Genomic DNA, 26,433 nt, shown 5'->3' with positions numbered 1-26,433 from the left:
GGAGGCCGGGAGGAAGCAGAGACAGGACACCTGACCTAAGCTAGCCAAAGAGGTATTACATACCACAGCACGTCATGCCCAGGGAGGTAACTGGGAGTTACCCGGAAGGGCATGGGCTCTCTTTGGGGAGGGAGTGATTGAACGATCTGAGTGGCTGGGTTTAAACCACGACAGTTCATTTTGGCACCCAACTTGCGGCACAAGGGGTTGAGATAGCAACAGATCTGACCGGAGTGTGTCTAATTTTATTTTTGATAGGCATTCATTGTTTTAGATTAATATTCACACTTCACAATGCTGATTTATTGGCTCTCAAAGTTGTTCCTCTTGATCTCACAGTTTCAGTATATCGTACCTTACTTAGAGCCAGTATTTGCTGTGGTAGTGTTTTTCAAGTGTGGGACTTGGGCTAAGGTTCTTGTCTGATTGTACTTTATGATAATGACTTGTAATACAATAGAACCATTGATCATGAAACTGATCTGGCTTTTGTTCCCAGTGTGGTCACCACCTTTATACTTTGGGAGGTATATAATAAAAGTGCTTAACAATTACACATAATTTTTCTCCTTCTCGGGTGGTCAGCCTGTGAAGGAGACATTCTTTCACCCTCCCATCCCGACTCCACCCTCCCCCACCAGACCGTTTACAGCATCATTTGAGAGTTTTGAAGGTTTTTATTGGCCTTTTAATACTGTTGAGACCTTTTTGCTTATTGTGATGGGGATCACCATGTTGGCACTCATACAGAGTGTGTTTTGCCCACGATCATTTCGTCTGATTTCAAGAGTTAAGCAGAGTCAGGTTTGGGCCTTGTCTGGGGTTAAACGACGATATAGGAGGACCAAGAGATTTTCCCCGAGGCTGGACAGCCATGAGTGGCAGGGTGTGTGGGATACTATGGGCAAGTATCTAGGTCAGTGGGCCCCTCCAGTACTTTGGAATTTCACCACTGAACAAGTACAAAACCAGGAAAAATTAGTAAAACACTTAAATGAGGTGTGGTCATTCTGGCCATGCCAGAGACTGACAAATCATGGCAACGTGCAGGGGCTTGGCTTATGCTTACAGGGGCTTGTTCAACACTATCCAGCACCTTCAAATGGAAAAAATTGTCCCTGGATCTGAGGGCAAAGCAACAGTCAGCACAGCTACCCCAGCTCCAAGCACAGCAGCTACACCACCCTCAGCGATAAGTACAATTGCTACTCAAACCACAGTGATAATCACTGCAGCTAAACCAGAGGACCAATTCATACCAATATCAGTTGCCCCTGTAAGCAAGAGAAAAAGCAAAAAGAGGCAAGAAGGGTGAAGCAAGATGAAGAAACAATGTATTCACTATCCAGTCCAGCATTTGATCAGGAGTCATCATCACATGACGAAGAAGAGGAAGAAGAGATAACTTCTCGATCTCGGACCTCAACTGAGCTACGGAATATGCAAAAAGAATTTATCCATCAACCAGGGGAGCACATCATCACCTGGTTGTTCCAATGCTGGGATAATGGGGCCGATGGTCACGAACTAGAAGGTAGGGAAGCCAAGCAGCCGGGATCACTTGCTAGAGAAGGGGGAATTGACAAAGCAATTGCAAGAGAGAAAACGTCCTTCAGTCTTTGGAGGCGGCTCTTGGCAGCTGTGAAAGAAAGGTTTCCATATAAGGACGATGTTATGAGTCGTTCGGCCAAGTGGACTACTTTAGACAAAGGCATCCAGTCTCTGAGGGAATCAGCCATCGTAGAGATGATCTATCACATCAAGCTGAATAACGGGGCCACCCTATGGTTTTACCTGCGGGATCACGGAGAAGACATGAGGAAGTGGGATGGAAAACCTACTTCATCTTTGGAGGAACGGGTAGAGTCTTGCATCTGGGGAAGAACAACCCCATGTACCAGTACAGGTTGGGGGTTGACCTGCTGGAAAGTAGCGAAGGGGAAAGGGACCTGGGGGTCCTGGTGGATAGGAGGATGACCATGAGCCAGCAATGTGCTCTTGCGGCCAAGAAGGCAAATGGCATCTTAGGGTGCATTAGAAAGGGTGTGGTTAGTATGTCAAGAGAGGTTCTCCTCCCCCTCTACTCAGCCTTGGTAAGGCCGCATCTGGAATATTGCGTCCAGTTCTGGGCCCCTCTGTTCAAGAAGGACAGGGAATTGCTTGAAGGAGTCCAGCGCAGAGCCACAAAGATGATTAAGGGAGTGGAACATCTCCCTTATGAGGAGAGGCTGAGGGAGCTGGGTCTCTTTAGCTTGGAGAAGAGGAGACTGAGGGGTGACCTCATCAATGTTTACAAATATGTAAAGGGTAGGTGTCAGGATGATGGAGCTAGGCTTTTTTTCAGTGATATCCAGTGATAGGACAAGGGGCAATGGGTGTAAACTGGAACATAGGAAGTTCCACGTTAACATCAGGAAGAACTTCTTTACTGTAAGAGTGACAGAGCACTGGAACAGGTTGCCCAGGGGGGTTGTGGAGTCTCCTACACTGGAGATATTCAAGGTCCGCCTGGACAAGTTCCTGTGTGATGTACTGTAGGTTACCCTGCTCTTGCGGGGGGGTTGGACTAGATGATCTTTTGAGGTCCCTTCCAACCCTTGGGATTCTGTGATTCTGTGATTCTGTGAGTGAATTGAAGTGGATAGTAAGGGCCAAGACTGATCATCCCATGAGAGCTGCGGCTTCAGTCTCTGGTGAGCAGGCCCCCAGATGGAGTGGAAGAGCTGATTTTACTCCAGCTCCTGTGATAACGAAGAATAATCCCTTTAACACGACTTAAGTGACCAATGTTGTGATGACTATTAGAGGGGCCCTGCCTCCAACCAGGTGGAGGTAGGGGACAATCTGATTTACTGGACTGTGTGGGTCAGATGGCCTGGCACATCAGTCCCACAGAAGAGTAAGACTCTAGGAGATACCGGTGCACAGTGTACCCTGATGCCATGCAGCTATCAAGGGGTGAAACCCATTTATATTACTGGAGTAACAGCAGGATCCCAAGAGTTGACTGTACTGGAGGCTGAAACCAGCCTGACTGGGAGGAAGTGGAAAAAGCACCCCATTGTGACTGGTCCAGAGGCTCCATGCATCCTTGGTATAGACTACCTCAGGAGAGGGTACTTCAAAGACCCAAAAGGGTACCGATGGGATTTTGGTATTGCTGATTTGGAGACAGAGGAAATTGAGCAGCTGTCCACCTTGCCTGGTCTCTCAGAGGATTGTTCTGTTGTGGGGTTGATGAAGGTTGAAGAACAACAAGTGCCAATTGTGACCACAACAGTGCATCGGCGGCAATATTGCACCAACCGAGACTTCCTGATTCCCATCCATAAGCTGATCCGTAGACTGAAGTGTCAGGGAGTGATCAGCAGGACACGTTCACCCTTTAATAGCCCCATATGGCCAGTGCGAAATTCTAATGGAGAGTGGAGACTAACAGTAGACTATCGTGGCCTGAATGAAGTCACACCACCATTGAGTGCTGCCATACTGGACATGCTAGAAATTCAACATGAACTGGAGTCAAAGGCAGCCAAGTGGTATGCCACGATTGATATTGCCAATGCATTTTTCTCAATTCCTTTGGCAGCAGAGTGCAGGCCACAGTTTGCTTTTAAATGGGTCCAGCTCACTTGGAACTGACTGCCACAGGGGTGGAAACACTAGTTACTAAACTGTTCTTTTCTCAACCTATGGGAGTTGCATTCTTTTTGATTCTCCTCTCCGTCCCTTCGGGAGTAAGGGGAGGGCAAGAAGGGGGGGGAGTGAGAGAGCGACTGCGTGATTTATGGCTGACTTGGTTTAAACCACGACACTTGTTTATGGATGGGTCCTACCGTATTGTGGGAAAGCATCGGAGATGGAAGGCAGCTGTATGGAGTCCTCAATGACAAGCTGCAGAAACTGCTGAAGAGAGGGTGAATCGAATCAGTTTGCTGAGGTGAAAGCCATCCAGCTGGCCCTGGACATTGCTGAATGAGAAAAGCGGCCAGTACTTTATATCTGTACTGACTCACGGATGGTGTCAAATGTCCTGGGGGGGGGGGGGGGTGGTTGCAGCAATTGAAGCAGATCAACTGGCAATGGAGAGGTAAACCTACCTGGGCTGCTGCACTGTTGCAAGATATTGATGCCATGGTGCAGAACCTGGTGGTGAAGGTATGCCATGTAGATGCCCCTGTACCCAAGAGTCAGGCCACTGAGGAGCACCAGAACAACCAACAAGTGGATAAAGCTGCTGAGATTGATGTGGCTCAGATGGGCTTAGATTGGCAACATAAGGGTGAATTATTTTTGGCCCGGTGGGCCCATGACACTTCAGGCCATCAGGGCAGAGGTGCAACATATAGATGGGCCCGTGACTGAGGGGTGGACTTAACAATAGACACTATTGCCCAGGTTATTCATGAGTGTGAAACATGTACTGCAATTAAACAAGTCAAATGCTTAAAGCCTCTCTGGTATGGAGGATGATGGCTGAAGTATAAATATGGGGAGGCCTGGCAGATTGACTATATCACACTCCCACCAACCTGCCAAGGCAAGCACCATGTGCTTACCATGGTGGAAGCAACCACCGGGTGGCTGGAATCATATGCTGTGCCCCACGCCACTGCCTGGAACACTATCCTGGGCCTTGAGAAACAGATTTTGTGGTGACACGGCACCCCAGAGGGAATTGAGTCAGACAATGGGACTCATTTCCGGAACAACCTTATAGACACTTGGGCCAAAGAGCATGGCATTGAGTGGGTATATCACATCCCCTACCATGCACCAGCCTCTGGGAAAATCGAACGGTACAATGGGCTGTTAAAAACCACACTGAGAGCAATGGGTGGGGGAACTTTCAAGCATTGGGATACACACTTACCAAAGGCCACCTGGTTGGTCAACACCAGAGGATCTGCCAACAGGGCTGGCCCAGCCCAGTCAGAACTTTTACATATTGTAGAGGGGGATAAAGTTCCTGTGGTGCACATGAAGAATTTGCTGGGGAAGACAGTCTGGGTTATTCCTGCTTCAGGTAAAGGCAAACCCACTCGTGGGATTGCTTTTGCTCAGGGACCCGGATATACTTGGTGGGTAACGTGGGAAGATGGGGAAGTCCGATGTGTACCTCAAGGGGATTTGATTTTAGGGGAAAACAGCCAATGAACTTAATTGTATGCTGTTGCCTGCTGTGTAATACTTTTATAGCCCATCAACTAGATGTCTTCAGGTCACCAGCAACTGGCCCTGACTTCCCTCCAACCATCATCCCAACAGAGAATGAACTTTGATAGAACCAGACGAGTTCTGCAGTGAAGGATCAATCAGCATCAGCAGGCAACGATCCAGCACTGCACACAGCCTTTCCTGCCCTGAAAGACTGCTACAAGGGATGGAACCTGACATCATGAACCGAATGGACAACAGGATTGTTCCATGCACTAAGAAATGATCTCTTTCTCTCTGTCTGCGTGTATGTGGATGTATATATATGTAAGAGCGATGGTGTACTGAAAATGTGGGATCTGAGCATGACATGAATGGTATGGAATAAGGGGTGGATACTGTCCTGGGTTTAGCAGTAGCAGTCAGTTTTTCTCCTGGGTGGCTGGTGCAGAGCTGTGTTTTGACTTTCAGCCTGGGAACAGAGCTGATAACACCCATGGTTTTAGTTGTTGCTAAGTAATGTTTACTCTGACCAAGGACTTTCTGAGACTCATTCTCTGCCAGGGAGGAGGGGAGGCTGGGAGGAAGCAGAGACAGGACACCTGACCCAAGCTAGCCAAAGAGGTATTCCATACCACAGCACGTCATGCCCAGAGAGGTAACTGGGGTTACCCGGAAGGGACAGGCTCACTTCTGGGGGTCAGGTTGGACTCATTTGGCGGGTGGTATCGTATTCTCTTCCCTTGTTATTTTCTCTTATCATTATTTTCACTGGTGGTAGCAGTAGTGATTTGTGCGGCGAACAGAGCCAGCAAACAGAGAGCGTCGAGGCAGTTTGCGCGGCAGAGCCGGCAAACAGAGAGCGTCGAGGCAGTTTGCGCGGCAGTTCGCACGGCAGTTCGCGCGGGCAGGCGAGCGGGCAGGGGAGTGGGCAGGGGAGTGTTCCAACCGCCTCATCGAGAGGACTCGCCTGGAGTACAGGAGGGGGAAGGAGTGCTGAGAGACGTAGACGGATTGATTGACCAGATAGATCATGGTTACAACACGATCGAAAGCTGTAGTGAGTACTAATGTGGGTATCCAGACTGAGCCTTCCTGCAGACATGCAGCTGTGCAGGTCTCTGGCTGCAGCGAATGCCTGAGCCTGGCACTTGTATTGGAGGGAGCCAGTGACACTGCTTGTGTTCGCTGTGAGCAAATAAATGACCTGCTCAGGCAGGTGGCTGAACTGAGGGAGGAGGTAGAAAGGTTGAGAGCCATTAGAGAGTGTGAAAGTGAAATAGATTGGTGGAACCACACCCTAAGGCAAGGGCAGAGGGAAGTGGTTCAACAAGCTATGGATCCCCTTCCGTCCTACCATCAGACAGAAGGAGAGAGCTTAATGGACAAGGATGGATGGAAGGAGGTTCCTCCTCAGAGAGGTAAGCGAAAACCCTCACAATCCCTTCCTCCCTCCCAAGTGCCCTTGAATAACAGGTACGAGGTCTTGGAAATTCAGGGCCAGGTGAATGGAGATGGTGAGGCAAATCTATCTAGTGAGTCACCCAGGGCTACTCACTCACCCACATGCCTCAGAACTTCCCCAACCAAGAAGAAAAGAAGAGTAATTGTGGTGGGTGACTCCCTTCTGAGGGGAACAGAAGGGCCCATTTGTCGACCAGATCCACCCCACAGGGAGGTCTGCTGCCTGCCTGGGGCTCGGATTAGAGATGTTAAAAACAAACTCTCTGAACTGGTGCAGCCGTCTGACTACTACCCACTGCTGGTTTTTCAGGTTGGCAGTGACGAAATTATTACGAGGAACGTAAGGGCAATGAAGAGAGACTACAGGGCCCTGGGACGGCTGGTTAAAGGATCTGGAGCACAAGTGGTGTTTGCCTCCATACCTGTTGCAAGCGAGGGTGAAGGGATATATAAGAAGACTCTGCAGGTTAATGTATGGCTACGTGACTGGTGCCAAAGGCAGGGGTTTGGGTTTTTCAGTCACGGGCTGCTGTATGGGACAGGCGGGATACACCAGTCCCAGAGAAGAAAAAGGGTTTTGGGGCAGGAGTTATCAGGGCTTATTGACAGGGCTTTAAACTAGTTAGGAAGGGGGGAGGGGATTTAACTGGGCCTGTTGGGGACAAGCCCAAGAGGAACATGCTAGGGATTGAAGGATGGCGGGCTAAGGAGGACTATCAATCTCTTGTTTCACTTGTGGGAAAGGATAGCTTTTTAGACCCTGTCCCGCAGGGGAAAAAGGGTACTAGGACTGGCTCCCTGAAATGCCTGTACACCAATGCACGCAGCATGGGGAATAAACAGGAGGAGTTAGAAGTCTGTGTGCGGGCTAAAGGTTATGATCTAGTGGCAATTACAGAGACATGGTGGGACAGTTCACATGACTGGAATGTGGTCATGGTTGGCTATGTCCTTTTTAGGAAAGATAGGTCAGCGAAGCGAGGTGGTGGAGTTGCTCTTTACGTGAGAGAGCAACTAGAATGTATTGAGTTCTGTCCGGGGTCGGATGAGGAGCAAGTGGAATGTCTGTGGGTACGAATTAAGGGACAGACTGGCACGGGTGATACAGTTGTGGGGGTCTATTACAGACCTCCTGATCAGGACGAAGGAGTTGATGAGGCTTTCTACAGGCAACTGGAAGTAGCCTCGCGACTACATGCCTTAGTCGTCGTGGGGGACTTTAACTACCCCGATATTTGCTGGAAGACTCACACAGCCAGTCATTCACAGTCTAGGAGGTTCCTCGAGTGCATTGATGATAATTTCTTAATGCAAATGGTGGACGTACCAACTAGGAGAGCAGCGCTGCTAGATTTAGTACTCGCCAACAAGGAGGGTTTGGTCGAAGTGGTGACGGTCAATGGCAGCCTTGGCTGCAGTGACCATGAGATGGTGGAGTTTAGGATCCTGTGTGGGAGGAATAGAATACCTAGCAAAGCCGCAGTTCTGGATTTCCGAGGGGCCAACTTTGGCCTCTTCAGTCAACTGCTAAGGGAAGTCTCATGGGAAAGTGTACTAGGCGGTAAAGGGGCTCAAGATAGTTGGTTAGCATTCAAGGACCGCTTCTTCCAAACTCAGGATTGGAGCGTCCCAATGAGTAGGAAGTCAAGTAAGGGATCTAGGAGACCGGCGTGGTTAAACAGGGAGCTGCTGGGCAAACTCAAGTGGAAAAGGAGAATCTATGGATTATGTAAGGAGGGGCTGGCCACTTGGGAGGAATATAGGACAGTTGTTAGAGGATGTAGGGAGGCAATTAGGACAGCTAAGGCCTCCTTGGAACTCAATCTTGCTAGTCGGGTTAAAGACAATAGAAAGGGCTTCTTCAAATACATAGCAAATAAAACTAACACAAGAGGCAATATAGGCCCACTGCTGAACGAAGTGGGTACCCTGGAGACAGAGGATATAAAGAAGGCAGAGGTGCTGAATGCCTTCTTTGCCTCTGTCTTTACTCCTGCAGACTCTCCCCGAGGGCCCCGGATTTCTATAGCCCCAGAAGGAGTCAGGACAAAGGAGGAGTTTGCTTTGGTAGATGAGGATTGGGTTAGGGATCAGCTATGCAAACTGGACATCTGTAAATCGATGGGTCCGGATGGAATGCACCCACGGGTGCTGAGGGAGCTGGCGGAGGTCATTGCTAGGCCACTTTCCATCATCTTTGGTAAGTCGTGGGAAACGGGCGAGGTGCCTGAGGATTGGCGGATGGCAAAGGTCACACCAGTCTATAAGAAGGGCAAGAAGGAGGACCCGGGTAATTATAGACCGGTCAGCCTTACCTCCATCCCTGGAAAGATGATGGAACAACTTATTCTTGACTCCATCACTAGGCATATCAAGGATGAGGGGGTCATTAAGAACAGCCAACATGGTTTTATGAGGGGGAAGTCATGTATGACCAACCTTATAGCCTTCTATGAGGAAGTGACTAGGTGGAGGGATGATGGTAGAGCGGTAGATGTAGTTTTTCTTGATTTCAGTAAGGCATTTGATACTGTCTCCCACAGCATCCTCATAGATAAGCTAAAGAAGTGTGGGCTTGACGATCAAGTAGTGAGGTGGATCGAGAACTGGTTGAAAGGAAGAAGGCAGAGAGTTGTGGTCAATGGCGCAGAATCTAGCTGGAGGTCTGTGACTAGTGGAGTTCCTCAGGGGTCGGTGCTGGGACCGGTGCTGTTTAATATTTTCATCAATGACCTGGATGAGGGAACTGAGTGCACCCTCAGCAAGTTTGCTGATGACACAAAACTGGGAGGAGTGGCTGACACACCAGAGGACTGTGCTGCCATTCAGCGAGACCTGGACAGGCTGGAGAGTTGGGCGGGGAGAAACTTGATGAAATTTAACAAGGGCAAGTGTAGAGTCTTGCATCTGGGGAAGAACAACCCCATGTACCAGTACAGGTTGGGGGTTGACCTGCTGGAAAGTAGTGAAGGGGAAAGGGACCTGGGGGTCCTGGTGGATAGGAGGATGACCATGAGCCAGCAATGTGCTCTTGTGGCCAAGAAGGCAAATGGCATCTTAGGGTGCATTAGAAAGGGAGTGGTTAGTAGGTCAAGAGAGGTTCTCCTCCCCCTCTACTCAGCCTTGGTGAGGCCGCATCTGGAATATTGCGTCCAGTTCTGGGCCCCTCTGTTCAAGAAGGACAGGGAATTACTTGAAGGAGTCCAGCGCAGAGCCACAAAGATGATTAAGGGAGTGGAACATCTCCCTTATGAGGAGAGGCTGAGGGAGCTGGGTCTCTTTAGCTTGGAGAAGAGGAGACTGAGGGGTGACCTCATCAATGTTTACAAATATGTAAAGGGTAGGTGTCAGGATGATGGAGCTAGGCTTTTTTCAGTGATATCCAGTGATAGGACAAGGGGCAATGGGTGTAAACTGGAACATAGGAAGTTCCACGTTAACATCAGGAAGAACTTCTTTACTGTAAGAGTGACAGAGCACTGGAACAGGTTGCCCAGGGGGGTTGTGGAGTCTCCTACACTGGAGATATTCAAGGCCCGCCTGGACAAGTTCCTGTGTGATGTACTGTAGGTTACCCTGCTCTTGCAGGGGGGTTGGACTAGATGATCTTTTGAGGTCCCTTCCAACCCTTGGGATTCTGTGATTCTGTGTTATACCTTCGTTACTGGACTGCTCTTACCTCAACCCATGGTAATTACATTCTCTCCATTCTACTCCCCATCCCTCCGGGAGCAGGGAGTGGGGAAGGGGGGAAGGAAATAAAGAGGGAGGAAGTGGGGGAGTGAGTAAACGAGCTGCATGGCTGGGTTTAAACCACGACAAGTCCTTAGTTTTAATTTAACCAGTGGATTTGCTATGGTAGATTCCCCAGGTCCCCATCAGTCTAGTTCCAATACAGTCACCAGAGCCACCCCATGGCACTCGCCCCCAGGGCAATGTCAGATACATGCCTCTGCAAGAGCACTTCTGTTTTAACCCTTTCTTAACTCTGAATGTGAATGTGCTGCTTGTCAGTGACAGCAATCTCTTCCTCCTTATCAATAACAGATAGGACAGATGCAGAGAGTGCTCCTCTTGGAGGCACCTGTGATACATAATTTTCCAACCCATCTTCCTGATTACTGTTTTTTAACTTTAAACATCTTTCCCCAATATCACAGGTTGAACAACATCTCTCCATCTTAACTTTTAGTTTTTCCCTGTCCTTTTCCAAAGCCAAAATTAAGGGATATGGTGGAGCTGTATTAATTTTGCATTCAGTCTGTCACTCCACGTGGTTTCTTGAAGTGAAAAACATATCTGCATACATTACTTCACCCCATTTTCCTTGCGGCCTCAAAACAACATTAATTGTAACAATGTATTATAGTTCAGAGTTCCATTTTTAGGCCATTTTTCCTGATCTTCCAAAGTATACAAAGGCCAACATCGGTTTCCATATTTTACCAATGTTTTCTTATTTACCGAGCCCCAGGAAACCCTCCAAGTTCTTTCCAGTGTGCCAAAATGCACCCTAAAAGACTCTTTTTCAAGATTTCTTCACTCTGCTGATTTTCTATTATCAATCTCACATTCACACACACACAGGATCCCACAGACACACTCCACACAGTTACAATACTTGAGACAAAGAGACTAAAATTCAAACAAACAACAGTTAATAACAGTTATAACATCCTGTCACCAATACCAAAATTACAAGACCAAAATCACAAGACCAAAATCATTACTGTAATAACCCACAAAATAAGTCAACCATATCGTAACATTAATAGGGGGGTTCCCCAGGGGTCGGTGCTGGGACCGGTGCTGTTTAATATTTTCATCAATGACCTGGATGAGGGAACTGAGTGCACCCTCAGCAAGTTTGCTGATGACACAAAACTGGGAGGAGTGGCTGACACACCAGAGGACTGTGCTGCCATTCAGCGAGACCTGGACAGGCTGGAGAGTTGGGCGGGGAGAAACTTGATGAAATTTAACAAGGGCAAGTGTAGAGTCTTGCATCTGGGGAAGAACAACCCCATGTACCAGTACAGGTTGGGGCTTGACCTGCTGGAAAGTAGTGAAGGGGAAAGGGACCTGGGGGTCCTGGTGGATAGGAGGATGACCATGAGCCAGCAATGTGCTCTTGTGGCCAAGAAGGCAAATGGCATCTTAGGGTGCATTAGAAAGGGAGTGGTTAGTAGGTCAAGAGAGGTTCTCCTCCCCCTCTACTCAGCCTTGGTGAGGCCGCATCTGGAATATTGCGTCCAGTTCTGGGCCCCTCTGTTCAAGAAGGACAGGGAATTGCTTGAAGGAGTCCAGCGCAGAGCCACAAGGATGATTAGGGGAGTGGAACATCTCCCTTATGAGGAGAGGCTGAGGGAGCTGGGTCTCTTTAGCTTGCAAAAGAGGAGACTGAGGGGTGACCTCATCAATGTTTACAAATATGTAAAGGGTAGGTGTCAGGATGATGGAGGTAGGCTTTTTTCAGTGATATCCAGTGATAGGACAAGGGGCAATGGGTGTAAACTGGAACATAGGAAGTTCCACGTTAACATCAGGAAGAACTTCTTTACTGTAAGAGTGACAGAGCACTGGAACAGGTTGCCCAGGGGGGTTGTGGAGTCTCCTACACTGGAGATATTCAAGGCCCGCCTGGACAAGTTCCTGTGTGATGTACTGTAGGTTACCCTGCTCTTGCAGGGGGGTTGGACTAGATGATCTTTTTAGGTCCCTTCCAACCCTTGGGATTCTGTGATTCTGTGATTCCTTGAGCCCTTTATATTTGACCAGCCTGTCAGTGTCCCAAGAAGGACGAGACCCTTGTGTCCAACCAGCCTGTCTGCGTCCCACTGGGGGAACCGTACTGGACAGCCCACTGTATCGGAGGGTGATTCGACTAACCTATTCAGGGATCCACGCTGCCAGCATCACTGAATCAAATCCCTTATGTGCTGTTGATAGCACACTGGACCTAAAACCTTTTCCACCCCTGCGTCTTGTAGGACCCAAACCACAAGAAGCCCCCTGCTTCTTGTGGGTGTATACCAAACGGATGCTAGCAGATGGGTATATGCCTTTACCTACGAGATTTCCTATCTTGATTTACGGAAGGCTTCCAAACCTTGCGTATGCTTACCAAACCAACCCAATTACCAATTTAGTCTTTATGCAAGATGCCCCCTGCACCCTACAGACTATACAAAAGAAGAGAATACCTTTTATGAAGATGGTCCTTGTCTGCTCCCCAGTGATCTGAATGAGTCAAGGGGTCCCTCCAGGAAAAATTCCCAAAGGCCCTAGGGAGCCCTGTCCTCAGCGGGTCCTGCAGCCAAGCAGAGAGGGTCCCACCTGGGGTGCCAGATTGATTCGGAGAAAACTCCAGGAACAAACTTGCCAACAAAGTTTCTAAGTTGCCAAGCAGGTATTCTTTATTGAGGCACTGGGAGACACGGGGGATAGCTCTGCCTAATGTGTGTCCCCGTATTGCTACACAAGCTGTCCTTATATAGCCACTGGGCATACAAACATATTCATGAGGCTACATAAGGATTACATAATTTTCCAGAAAGTTCCCTGCATGCGTACAGAATTGTGGTGCTGGTCTCTGAGGGTCATTTACTTCTTCCAACAATCTTCATCACTTCTGGCAACCTTTAAAGCACATGTGGTATATGCTTATACCAGCTGAATTGGTTCGTTAGAACCAGAGACATAATAATCCTCCTGTCCTCCTACTTATTGGTTGGTTTAACTGTAGCCCATCTCAGACAGCTGCCATTCCCAGATACTCCTTATCCCTGTTGTCCTTTGTTCAGCAGTAGCTGTCATTTTTTCGCCTTCTATTAGCTGGTGTAGCTCTGTGTTTTGACTTTCGGCCTGGGAACAGAGCTGATAACACAAATGGTTTAGTCTGACCAAGGACTTTCTGAGCCTCATGCTCTGCCAGGGAGAAGGGAAAGCCGGGAGGAAGCAGAGACGGGACACCTGACCCAAACTAGCCAAAGAGGTATTCCATACCAGAGCACGTCATGCCCAGGATGTAACAGAGAGTTACCTGGATGGGCTAGTGCACTGAAGGGCTGGACTAGGTATCGGTCGGTGCTCAGTCAGGGTGGGGCGAGTTATCGGTTGGCTGGTGGTGAGCGGTTGTATTCTCTTCCCTTGTTATTTCCCTTATCATTATTATTATTGGTGGTAGCAGTAGTGATTTGTGTTATACCTTAGTTACTAAACTGTTCTTATCTCAACCCATGGGAGTTGCATTCTTTTTGATTCTCCTCTCTGTCCCTCCAGATGTAGGGGGAGGGCAAGAAGGGGGGGGAGCGAGAGAGCGATTGTGTGATTTATGGCTGACTTGTTTTAAACCTCGACACCTGTGTCCTGTTCTTCTAGACTGTTTTTCTTAAAACTATGTCAACTATAACAATTTATCTTGTAAAAGAATTCTCAGTATGTTCTCTAGCTGTACTCTATTTTTTTTTTCTATGTATCATGCACTTCAGTAATTTTCCACTGCTACTGTTACAAAGTCATCAAACTTAACATTACTTAAAACTGATTCTAAAGATTTATATTTTCCATTTTGTAATTTTGTGCCCCCCATTGTCTCAGACCACACCTGGAACACAAGCCAGATCAGTTTCATGATCAGTGAGTCTACTGTATTACAAGTCATTATCATAAAGTACAGTGAAACAAGAACCTTAGCCCATGACCCCCCAGCCGATAAACACTAAAATGGCAAATACTGGTTGTAAGTAAGGTACAACATGCTGAAACTTTGAAATCAACAGCAAAAACTTTGAGAGCCAATAAATCAGCATTGTGACGAGTGACTATTAATCCAAAACAATGAATGCTTATAATAAGTATGATTAGACATGCTCTGGTCAGATCTGTCATTATCTCAACCCTTTGTGCCGCATGCTGGGAGGCAAAATGAACTGTCGTGGTTTAAGCCCAGCCGGCAACCCAGAACCACGCAGCCGCTCGCTCACTCCCCCCTTCCTCCCCCCACTCATGGAGGGATGTTGAGGAGAACTGAAAGAATGTAACTCCCACGGGTTGAGATAAGAACAGTCCAGTAACTAAGGTATAAAACAAACCACCACTGCTGCCACTAATAATAATAATAATAATCATAGAATCATAGAATAGTTAGGGGTGGAAAGGACCTTAAGATCATCTAGTCCCAAACACCCCTGCCATGGGCAGGGACACCTCACACTAAACCATTGCACCCAAGGTTTTGTCCACCCTAGCCTTGAACGCTGCCAGGGATGGAGTATTCACAACTTCCTTGAGCAACCCATTCCATTTCCTCACCACCCTTACAGTAAAGAACTTCTTCCTTTTATCCAATCTAAACTTCCCCTGTTTAAGTTTTAACCCATTACCCCTTGTCCTATCACTACAGTTCCTAATGAAGAGTCCCTCCCCAGCATCCCTATAGCCCCCCTTCCATTGATAAGGGAAAGAACAAGGGAAGAAAATACAACTGCTCACCACCCACCTACAGATATCCAGCCCAACCTGAGCAGTGATCTAGCCCTTCCAGGTAACTGCCCTCAGTTTATATACCGGGCGTGATGTGCTGTGGTATGGAATACCTCTTTGGCTAGTTTGGGTCAGGTGTCCTGTCTCTGCTTCCTCCCGGCTTCCCCTCCTCCCTGGCAGTGCATGAAACTCACAAAGTCCTTGGGTAGAGCAAACATTACTTAGCAACAACAAAAAACATCAGTGTTATCAGCGTTGTTCCCAGGCTGAAAGTCAAAACCACAGCACTGCACCAGCTAATAAGAAGGAGAAAAATGACTGCTTCTGCTGAATCCAGGACATGGAGTTACCTGGTAGGTCAAAATGAAAGCAAAAGGGATAGGCAGTGAGAAGAATGACAGGGAAGACATTCCTCATCTAAATTATTTGCAGGCAAGACATCAAATGCTGTCTTCCCAGGATGTTCAGTGAATGCCCTCTTAATGTCAAGAAGACACTGCTTTTTATTCATAGAATCATAGAATCATAGAACGGTTAGGGTTGGAAAGAACCTTAAGATCTAGTTCCAAACCCCCTGCCATGGGCAGGGATGCCTCACCCTAGACCATCTCACCCAAGGCTTTGTCCAACCTGGCCTTGAACACTGCCAGGGATGGAGCATGCACAACTTCCTTGGGCAACCCATTCCACTGCCTCACCAACCTCACAGTAAAGAACTTCTTATATCTAACCTGAACTTCCCCTGTTTAAGATTAAGCCCATTACCCCTTGTCCTATCACTATGTTCCCTGATGAAGAGTCCCTCTCCAGTATCCTTGTCGCTCCCCTTCATATATTGGAAGGCTGCTATGAGGTCTCCATGCAGTTCCTCTTCTCCAGGCTGAAAATCCCCCACTTTCTTAGCCTGTCTTTGTAGGGGAAGTGCTCTAGCCCCCGTATCGTCCTTGTGGCCCTCCTCTGGACTTATTCCAACAGCTTCATATCCTTCTTAATTTGAGGACACCAGAACTACACACAGTACAGTACTCCTCTTTTCTCTTTTTAAGCATATGATTTTTTTAATTTTCTACAATCTTAGAGTCAGAGGAGGTGTTAAACTTGCTAGGGAAATCCTGAGAGTTTTGCATTTCCACTGGAAAAAGCCCATAGCCTCATATTATCATGGTTGCAAACCACTGCTTTAGGCATATGTGTCCTCCAACACACATATGGAGACTTACAAGATAAATAAATGCCATAAAAACTCCTGCTGCTTCCTGGATGCAAGTCTTCATCTTTGATCCTCCTCTCCTGACAAGCAGCAGCACTGCAGAGGCTTTCTGCTATGTGATTCAGTAGTCCAGGTTTATATAGAAAACCAGAAGCACACTGCAATTTAGTTGTATTTTACACTAGTGATGCAGCAATTATATTAGAAATTACTGCTGGAAGTGGTGTCTTCACTTTCCTAAAACTCTTCTAGACGCTGGGCATTTCACCTGTGTAAGTACACTCTGTTACCTTTCCTGGCATCCATGTATTTTGAAGAATATGAAAGATAAGCCATGCTCCATCCTTATGCAACATGATTTCCTCTTTGTGTAAGGGGTCTTCTGGCAGAAAGAGTTTGCCTTATTACCAGTTTAGATCAAATGAAGGCTGATAGCCTGCAGAAAAACTGTCTACCACAGCCTCCATTGAGACTCCTATCTCTCGTGACCTTACGTCCATTTTCTTGGAAGTCCTACCTTTCTCTGAAACTCAGTCTCATTGAAATGGAAATTCTGGTCTGGTATCTCAGTTGTTCTTTTCTGGATCTTTTGCAAACTGCCCTGGTGCCACATCTCCAGTTCCACACAAGGGCTATGGTTCTCCCCTTGATGCCATCTGTCCTTGTTGCTGACTATTAACAGATACCATTTTCGTGCCCATTGTCTCCTCTTGTTTTATTTATATCAGCTTCCTCCTGGTCAGAACTTAGAGTGCTCACATCCCCTGGTCTGTTAAAGCCATTTCCTTCTCCCACTATAAATTTAAGGATGAAAAGTAAATCACTTTCTTTTATTAGGATATTTCAGTGGATGTGTGTAAATAATACCTGTGGAAGAAGTGCCACATCATTGTGGTTTTTGGAGCAAACAGGAATAATAACGTACACAAGAAGTTTGCACTGGCCTTTTTGTATAGACTGTCCCTTGGGAAAGGACTGGAAAAGGAAAATTGACAGATGACATAGGGATCAGAAAGGGACTTCCTGGTCAACATGTGTAGTCCCTGTCACTGTAGGCAATTACATCATATAAACCCTTTCATATTGGAAATGTTCATGATACAGAACATATTTCTGCCTGGGCTTATTGTTGATAGATTGCACAGCAAATAGCTGTTCAGTCTTAAATGTAATGATTTTGCAAAAAATATTTTAGGTTTTCATTTGGAAAGCAAGACAGTTTTCAAAGGTGCAAGAAAAGTGCACAAAAAAAGAAAAAAGATATTATTACATTATTTAGCAGTAGGTTAATGTAATCTTGACAATGTTCTTTATATTGAGGAAGAGCAAGTTTTTTTTCTTTTCAGTCCAACAAGTGTGCACCCATTTCTTCAAAGAACTGTTATAGAATGTGGGGAACACCTCTTTAGGTCTGTCTGTTCCTCTGTAAATAGTTTAAAACCCTTTCACTTACAAGCATTAATCACCACATGCAACATATGTGGAAATCCAAAGAACACTAGGGTTCCTATTTATTTTAAAGCACAACGATGCATTGAATTTATCATATCCCCATTTTCTTTTGTACAATAAATCAGTTCATTGTTGCATTTTGGTGTTGATATTTAAGAAAAGGAAAGCAAGAAGCAGGGCATACCAAATTCTTGGTGTCCTTTATGTTAAAAAGTGGTCAGTTCTGAACACACCCTCTACAAACTTGCCAGCAGAATTTATTTCAGCATGAACCTGTTAGAATGCTATCTAGAACAACACTTGAATTTGATAATAAATGCTTACTTTTATTTCAGTACTAAAGTACAGCTGTCAATTTGTACTATACTGCAAAATTTGTTTTGTACGTTATAGTGCACACTTTAAAATTAGAAAAAAAAAGATATTTTCCTGGTTTGTAGATGAACAAAGTAAAAAATAAATGCTGTCCTTATTTACTATCAGAAGAGAGATTTAAACACACAGTTAGTGCATGCTGCTAATCTAAGACCATTGAGACATGGATGAAGTTTGTGTTAAGCAGAACTGTTCTTGTACAGTCTCTGTGATAAACAGATGACTAAAAGATGAATGAGAAATCTAAATTCAAGGAGACAAAATATTTTGCTAAGCTCTACAAAGAGCTGGCTGCTTTGGACACATGTATGGCTCTCAGCTTTCTACTGCTGTGGACTGCTTCCTCAAATATTTCTCTGCTGAATTCAATGGGATTCTCCAGCTTTATACCATCTGAAGTCATGTGTATGGGAAATGTGTGTTTATGAGAAGAGTTCAGCACAACCTAGTAAGGACCTGATTCTGCCTATGCTTCCTTTACAGTACTACAAGTCAGCAGAGTTATTCCCAATTTACTGAGATGCAAGTAAAATCCAAGTAGGAATCCCTGGGATTTAAACCATGAGGTTTTAAAAGCAGTTTATAGGATCATGAGCAGGACTTGAAGAGACTTCTAAGCAAAACAGTGTTTATGTGAACATATCACAGTTCCTTCAGTAAAACTGTCTGAAATTTGTTAAAAATACTCAAGTTTCCAAACAGATGTGGAAATGTGTAAGCAGTAGATAAAAAACAGAAAGATGACTATCACTAAAGGTTCTTTCACCAACATTAAAACAAGTCCAGAAATGCAGGAAGCAATTGCTAATTTACATAAAAGCTGCACTTGAAATCATAAAAAAAAATTAATGCTGTTTTCTTTTATGTTCCTTTGCAGTTTGTTCTCCTTTACCTTGCTCAGTTCTAGCTAATTTAGTGTTCTGTAGAACAGTTCATGCAGTCTTTTTCTCCACCATATGGGCTTCATTCAGATTCAACTCAAGGCCAGGACTTCAGTTCAACGCTTACATCCATCCCAAAGCTTAGCAAGAAGTGAAGATTCCGCATTAAAAACACACACAGGTTCAGCTTTAATACAGTATAAATAAATATTTGAACTACCCCACTGTACTACCACTCAGTGACTCACTGCTTCACAAGTGCTACTGGTATGACTGTCATAAAATAAACCACATGCTCTTGTGTGGTAAGTAGAAAACTATTTCCTTAGCCCTTTTACAGCAAAGTGGTAAACCTGAGCACAAAGAAGTGAAAGCCTAGGTTCTGGGGGGCTGTTCATCACACTGTGGTTTCCATTGGTGCTGAGGATTTACGATTTCAATGGGAGCATGAGCTTCAGCCTTTCAGATGTTTTACCAATGCAGTGTGACAACTGAGTAGGATAGTGAGCTTTTGTGGTTGGGTTTAAACCACGACAGTTCTTTTTGGCACCCAATGTGGGGCACAGTTGAGATAACAACAGATCTGACCGGATTAATAGTCACTCGTCACAATGCTGATTTATTGGCTCTCAAAGCTGTTCCTCTTGCTCTTACAGGTTCAGAACGCTGTACATTACATACAGCCGGTATTTGCTGTGTTGGTGTTTTTCAAGTGTGGGGCTTGGGCTAAGGTTTTTGTCTCATTGTACTTTATTATAATGACTTGTAATACAATAGAATCATTGATCATGAAACTGATCGGTCTTATGTTCCCAGTGTGGTCACCACCTTTATACTTTGGGAGGTATATAATACAGGTGCTTAGCAATTTCACATCTTTTTTCTCCTTCTCGGGTGGTCAGCCTGTGAAGGAGACATTCTTTTACCCTCCCGGCCTCCCCTCGTCCCCGGCAGAGCATGAGACTCACAAAGTCCTTGGCCAGAATAAACATTACTTAACAACAATTAAAAACAATTGGTGTTATCATCAGCTCTCTGCCCAGGCTGGAAGTCAAAACACAGAGCTTGCACCAGTTACTAAGAAGGGGCAAAACGGCTACTGGTAAACCCAGGATAGACAGCTTGCTGGTTTTGCAAAGCCAGGGTGAAGATGAGAGACATTGGGGGGGTACAGGATATTGAGGAGGCTACAAGGTGATACTGGTCAGTCTAAGTGGCCATTGAACAAGACAATCTCCTTGCCAAAATTGTTGAAGTGAATTTTACACTGATCTTTGAAAGAGGACAATGTAATAGCTTTGCAGATATTGTCAAGGAACATGCCCTGTATTGGTAAGAATTAAGGCTCTGTGTTGAAAACCAGGACAAATTGACAATTAGGGCACGTAGTAGGTAGTTACTCCAAGATATGGGATGGGGAATAGCAATTTTTGGGTATGGTGTATAAAGTATTTCCCATGACAGTATGTGTTTTCCAGCTGCTGTACACAGGGACACACAAGTATTTTTGAAATTATCAATATGTGTTTGACAGAGAAGCAAGTCGAAAAGAATTCCCAGCTTAAAGGCCTGAACATGAAGGAGGATGGTCATCTCTCTCCATCACTGAGACAGGAGGGAGGAGAAAACAAAGAACTCTGTCTGTGTTGCATTAATGGCTGGACAGGGATAAGGACATGTCAGAAGGATAAATCATATATCCATTTCATGCTTTCTATCCAAACTATAATAGGAGGCAACTGGTTTGGAGAATCCATATAGCAAAGGTAGCAACAGTCAAATTTGTGAATAATACCATGCAGGGATAGGTTTTAGAAGGAAAGAGCTAAAAGTAGATAACTGTACGGTATAGAAGGTTGAGGGGCAATCCTTTGAGTGAAAAGCTGAAGTAGCAGTTTGTAAAGTAGTGGGATAATAAGATGTCCTGGGTTCAGCAGTAGCAGTCATTTTTCTTCTTCTTAGTAGCTGGTGCAGTGCTGTGTTTTTGACATTCAGCCTGAGAACAGTGCTGATAACACCGATGTTTTCAGTTATTGCTCAGTAATGTTTACTCTGACCAAGGACTTTCTGAGTCTCATGCTTTGCCAGGGAGGAGGGGAAGCCGGGAGGAAGCAGAGACAGGACACCTGATCCAAACTGACCAAGGAGGTATTCCATACCACAGCACATCATGCCCACTATATAAACTGGGGGCAGTTACCTGGAAGGGCTAGATCACTGCTCGGTCAGGCTGGGTATCGTTTGGCAGGTGGTGAGCGGTTGTATTCTCTTCCCTTGTTTTTTCCCTTATCATTATTATTATTGGTGGTAGCAGTAGTGATTTGTGTTATACCTTAGTTACTGGACTGTTCTTATCTCAACCTGTGGGAGTTACATTCTCTCGATTCTCCTCCCCATCCCTCCGGGAGCAGGGGGTGGAGGAAGGGGGGGGAGTGAGCGAGCGACTATGTGGTTCTGAATTACTGACTGGACTTAAACCATGACATAAGAGAAGTCATGAAACACAAAATTTCTTTCAGAATTCAGTAGAATTCTTCACTTTCTCAGCTACACAAATGAAGTTCATGTGATGGCAGAATACAGGAAGGAGCCAAAAAGAAAGGTAGAGCAGAAAAAAAGGAATAAAGAAACATGCTTTAGGCAACTATAATGGCATAATAGGAGCACAGAATTTTACAAGTAAGTATCCAGGATACCAATGCAACATCACAGAAAAATGGCACATAAAACTTCAAAAATTAACTGTGAAGGAGTAATTGTCAAAAAGGAAGAATAATACATCATTATCGCCTCAGAAATAGCATTCAGATGAGCAGGGTCAGTAAGCCAAGTTCTGGCCTCAATTATTGCATTGGTTTTCACTGTAGATTTAATTTCTGTTCAAGATCTGAATTCTGTCCAGTGTAAAACCAACCGGTTTTATTACTGGTGCCTGGAAGGAACAAACTATTTTACAGGGAGTTGTAAACATAGTTATGAAAGCTGTCAGTGTTCATCAGATGGATCCATTTTAAACCATCTGAGAGTACAGCTAGTTAGAAATCTGCATTTAAAAAGACAGGAAAGTTCTCTAAGCATGGAGATGCAAAGGCATAAAAAGCATATTCATTGATTTAACATAAGATTGTGCTTTGGAGCAATTAGATGGACACTGTGAGGACATTTGCTTACAGTGTGGATGAAAGGCACTAAGACATCTGTGTTTGTACAAATGTCTGCAGTGAGTCAGACTGACTACACCACACTGCGTGGCAGGCTATGACCATGTGCTACCATGCAATTCCTCTGGCTATGGCAGAGTCCCCAGGAGCTGCTATCAGAGTGGTGTGCTATGGAGAAGACAGTCACAGGTTACCCTTCTGCTGTCCTCAGGCCCTAGGTCCTCTTGAAAGCTGTCTTTGGCAACAGATGGTCACCATTCCTTGACCTCAGTGAGTCCTTTCTCAGCCTTGGTAATTCACACAAGCTAAGAAAGTGCTAATTGATGAGTCTGGAGTTCTTTTAGATCTTAATAACATTATTCCTGCTGATAGGGTTTCAGCCAAGTGTTGGCAGTACTTCCAGCTGTAGGGGTTGCTTTACTCCTTTCAGGGAGGTCCTAGGAATAACACTGGGGGTTCTCTGGTAGAAAGCTACAGATCCTGCCATCCTGCTCAAAACTCCTGCCAGATCACTTGGAGGGTTACTGGGGAGGCATGTGCCATGTATCTGTGCTGATGGCTATCTTCTCTTTCTGTTGAAAGATGATGCAGACGGATCAAGCATCAGGGTGAGACTGGAACTCTGATGAAGCTGAGGAACCATTTAGAGATGTCTGTGCTTGAAGCAGTATTGAATACGTAAGTAGTGAATATATTACTAAGGAAATTTTCCATGTATTTGTTAGTCAGATTCCTAACTTGGTGGTTGTGTTAATACCTCAGCTGCTCCTGGATGCATTTATACAGCAATGATGTGGCTTTGTTCCATGTGCCTCCATAGAATGGGGCACAAGATTTTTATAAATGTAGGGTTTCTGAGATTCATTCCCTACATTTGTGTTACTGTCATTAGGCTAGTGTATGTTCTCTCCATGTCACTATGCCAGTCACAAACTGAAGCTGTGGAAGGCTGCAGCTGTCTGCTTGTTATTAGTTGAGGGTTAGTGCAGAAACCAACATACATTGGTGCTCCAACACCCATACTGTTTTCCAGATACTTTATTAATGGAGCTTAAATTCACACTTTAGTATAAGAAACTGCTGAGTCAGATTTACTAGTACTGAGATCCTTGCAAAGGGTTTATGAAACTACAAAAAGGAGTTTTAACAAATGGCTAATAAGTTGGTAGATAATCTTATGAATCTAACACCTAATTAGTCTTCTAATTCTAGCGAGTCCATGATAATCTTCTGATATCCTTGCTGTCATTCCTAGCACAAACTATACATGTAGTCAAATGCTGGAACAGATTTCCAGAGAGGTTGTGGAATATTGACCCTTGGGGATGCTTAGAACTTGACTGAACAAGACCCTGAGTAACCTAATTAAGTTGGTGCTGCTTTAAGCAAGTGGTCGGATCAGATATCTCTGAAAGTCCCTTCCAACTGACATTATTCTATGATTCTATGATACATAAATTTTGTGTTCAATATTTACTAAAAATTTACTACTTCTTTATTAATTCTTTTCCACTTGGAAAAGCAGCTCCATTTGGAAAACTGAGTTCTATGCAGTCTGTGGAAGTGGGTGTATGAACTACCTCAATAAAACTGAGTTTAGATTTACCAGGCAGCTGGAAGAGAGCTTCCCACAAGCAGCTCTGAACTTCCTACTTTCCTTAACCTGATACCATCAGGGTTTGTTGACTTTCAGGTCATATGGCAAGAACAATCTACTCTCTGAGCTGTACAGGGGAGAGATGGGTTGGAGGATCAAGGTCAGCCAATCATGAGGTTAAAAAGATTTTCTTAGTCATTAAATGGATATTTTTTTAATGCTGAGATACCTTATGAAGTAATCATTCAGTGTATTTTCAGTGTTTCTATGAACATTCAGTATTTATGGTACAAGCAAAACAAGGAATGTGCTAAGTTGAGGTGTGTACATAAAACATTCCATGATAACGGCTCTATATTTGCTCTTCATCCAATACAAAGGAATTAAAGACAGGGATAAAAGGGATAAGTTACCATACATTTACCACAAAGAGGAAGCATGATAATAAAAATGCACCTGTAGTTCTTGTACCTATCCTAGAGGTTTGTGCTTAGATAGTAACAGGTGCTCTGCAGAACTAGATGCTAAGATGGGTCTTGAAAGTCTAAGTTTTTGTTTCTAGTCCTTCTCAATACCTCAACTATTCTCTTCATGTTTATATGACATATTTGAAAAGAACACCCACTGCAAAGTAATTTCAGACCTGGTGTTGAAAAGGGGAAGGGTGCATTGAAATAATTTTTATGTACAGCAGTGTACAAAATGAAAAAGTTGATGAAGCAAATCTGTTTTGAAGCCAAGTGAGCAATATAAAAATAAGAAAAAAAAGAAAAGATCAACATTTGCTGTATATCTGCATTTAGTATTTGTGATAGCTGCTGCTTGCAGCGGTTTCATAGTAGATCATCGTCTTGGGTTCAGCTGTAACAGCTATTTTTCGCCTTCTTAGCAGCTGGTGCAGTGCTGAGTTTTGGCTTTAGTCTGAGAACAATGCTGATAACACACCTATGTTTTAGTTGCTGCTATAGTAATGTTAACCCTATCAATGACATTTCAGTCTCTCATGCTCTACCAGTGAGAAGGAGCACAGGAAACCCGTGAAACCAGCCTGCTTCTTTTGCTGAGAATGAGCACATTGCGGCATATACTGCATATGATTTACCCACAGCTATACCAGACTGAGAATGCCTGATCTCATCTGATCAAGCTATCAAGGGGTAGAACCGATTTGTATTTCTGGAGTAACAGGAGGATTCCAAGAGTTGACTGCACTGGAGGCTGAAATCAGCCTGACTGGGAGGAAGTGGAAAAAGCAGCCCATTGTGACTGGTCCAGAGGCTCCATGCATCCTTGGCATAGACTACCTCAGGAGAGGGTACTTCAAAGACCCAAAAGGGTACCGATGGGCTGTTGAGGGCGTTTTAACAAGCAATGGACACGTGAGTGATCCAGGGCTCTTGCCATTGGTTAGAGTTCGTTAGAGTTCGTAGTGAGGACTAATGGCCTAGTTCCGGTTACTTCAGAGCAAAGTCGTGGCCATGTATGCAGAAGTTCTGCAAGAGGAAAACAACTCCCAGATGCTGAAGAAGGAACCAATCAGCTGTCTTTGCATTATGTGTAGAAACCAAGCATTGTAAAGCTTAAGCGCGTGACCAAGCTTGGAAGCTATAAAAGGCAGTGCTCTGAAGTGAATAAAGGTCAGTTTCTGATTACATTAATCAGTGTGTTGTCCGTTGATCTTCCGCAAATGGCGCCCGAACAGGGACCCTCTTGCTGTTGCTTGACTGAGCGAAGAAGACAGCTGGAATAGGACGGGAGAGGAAAAGCCGACCGAAGGGGTTGCTGTCCTGGCAACTGAAAAAAGCAGAGTGCACTCTGAGGTATCCACGCGGAAAGGGAAGCGTGAAGAGAGAGGGAATCTCACCATTGTAAGAAACTATGAATTAGGATATTGTTTATTAAGATTTATGTTAAGCCCAATGTAAAGGTTAGGCAATAACCGCAATCTCGCTTACATAGACTAACAGTCGCCAACCGCAATCGCTTATCGCTTATGCAAACATAGCAGATGTTGCCTAAAGATAGCTGTAAGATGTTCCAGGAAATGGCAGAGATAAGACGAACAAAGGACATAGGAGTAGAGGGGTCAACAATGGGACAAAAGAGGAAGACTTCTCACTTCGGCCTCAACGACCATCAGGAGGCAGAAAACGACCCCCTAACAACAGCTGAAGCATGCGCAGAGTACCTCCACTACTTCATGAACACGAAAGTAAATATGTATAAAAAGGGACTGTTTGAACTGCTCAGTACGGCAGTTGGCGGAGCGCAGACTCCCCTGTCGTCCAGCTCTGTCTTTGCTCATATTCTACTTGCTATAATTAATAAAATTTCAATTGGATTATGATCCGTTGTGGTCTCAATTTATAACACCATGATCAGGTGAGCGGTCGGGGAGGAGATGGGAGTCTCACTGTCGAAAGAAGAGGTGGCAGAAGTAAAGCTACTCCAAGATAGCCTTTCTAAGAGAGGACTAACATATGATGATGGTACCTTAAAAGCCCTTTTAAAATGGGCTAAGGACTGGGAGCTAATTTCTGGAGTGAGTGCAGCTTTTGAGCTACACACCTGGGACCAGATTGGATCCGCTTTCTGGGAAGAAATTAGCAAGGGAACCAAGGAGGTTCATAAATTAGCTGCTTTGTGGCGACT

The 26,433-nt window shown here is 45.1% G+C and overlaps 1 protein-coding gene across 8 annotated transcripts in view; it reads right to left on the bottom strand.

Annotated features, from left to right (window-relative positions):
- Nucleotides 1–26,433, bottom strand: part of LOC136004199 (chromodomain Y-like protein 2) — a 99,921-nt gene that overhangs the window by 50,779 nt on the left and 22,709 nt on the right. The window contains exon 1 of one of the 8 annotated variants that reach the window (XR_010608274.1): nucleotides 19,035–19,151. The exons of the other annotated variants lie outside the window; for them this stretch is intronic. The gene's annotated coding sequence lies outside the window, so the exon portion shown is untranslated. Of the gene's footprint in view, nucleotides 1–19,034; nucleotides 19,152–26,433 lie in introns of those variants that run through there. 8 annotated transcript variants of the gene reach the window in all.

This window comes from Lathamus discolor, chromosome W (assembly GCF_037157495.1).
Source record: "Lathamus discolor isolate bLatDis1 chromosome W, bLatDis1.hap1, whole genome shotgun sequence".
NCBI classification, from domain to species: Eukaryota; Metazoa; Chordata; class Aves; order Psittaciformes; family Psittacidae; genus Lathamus; species Lathamus discolor.
Note: the sequence above shows the minus strand (reverse complement) of the source record. Positions and strands in the feature narration are given on the sequence as shown.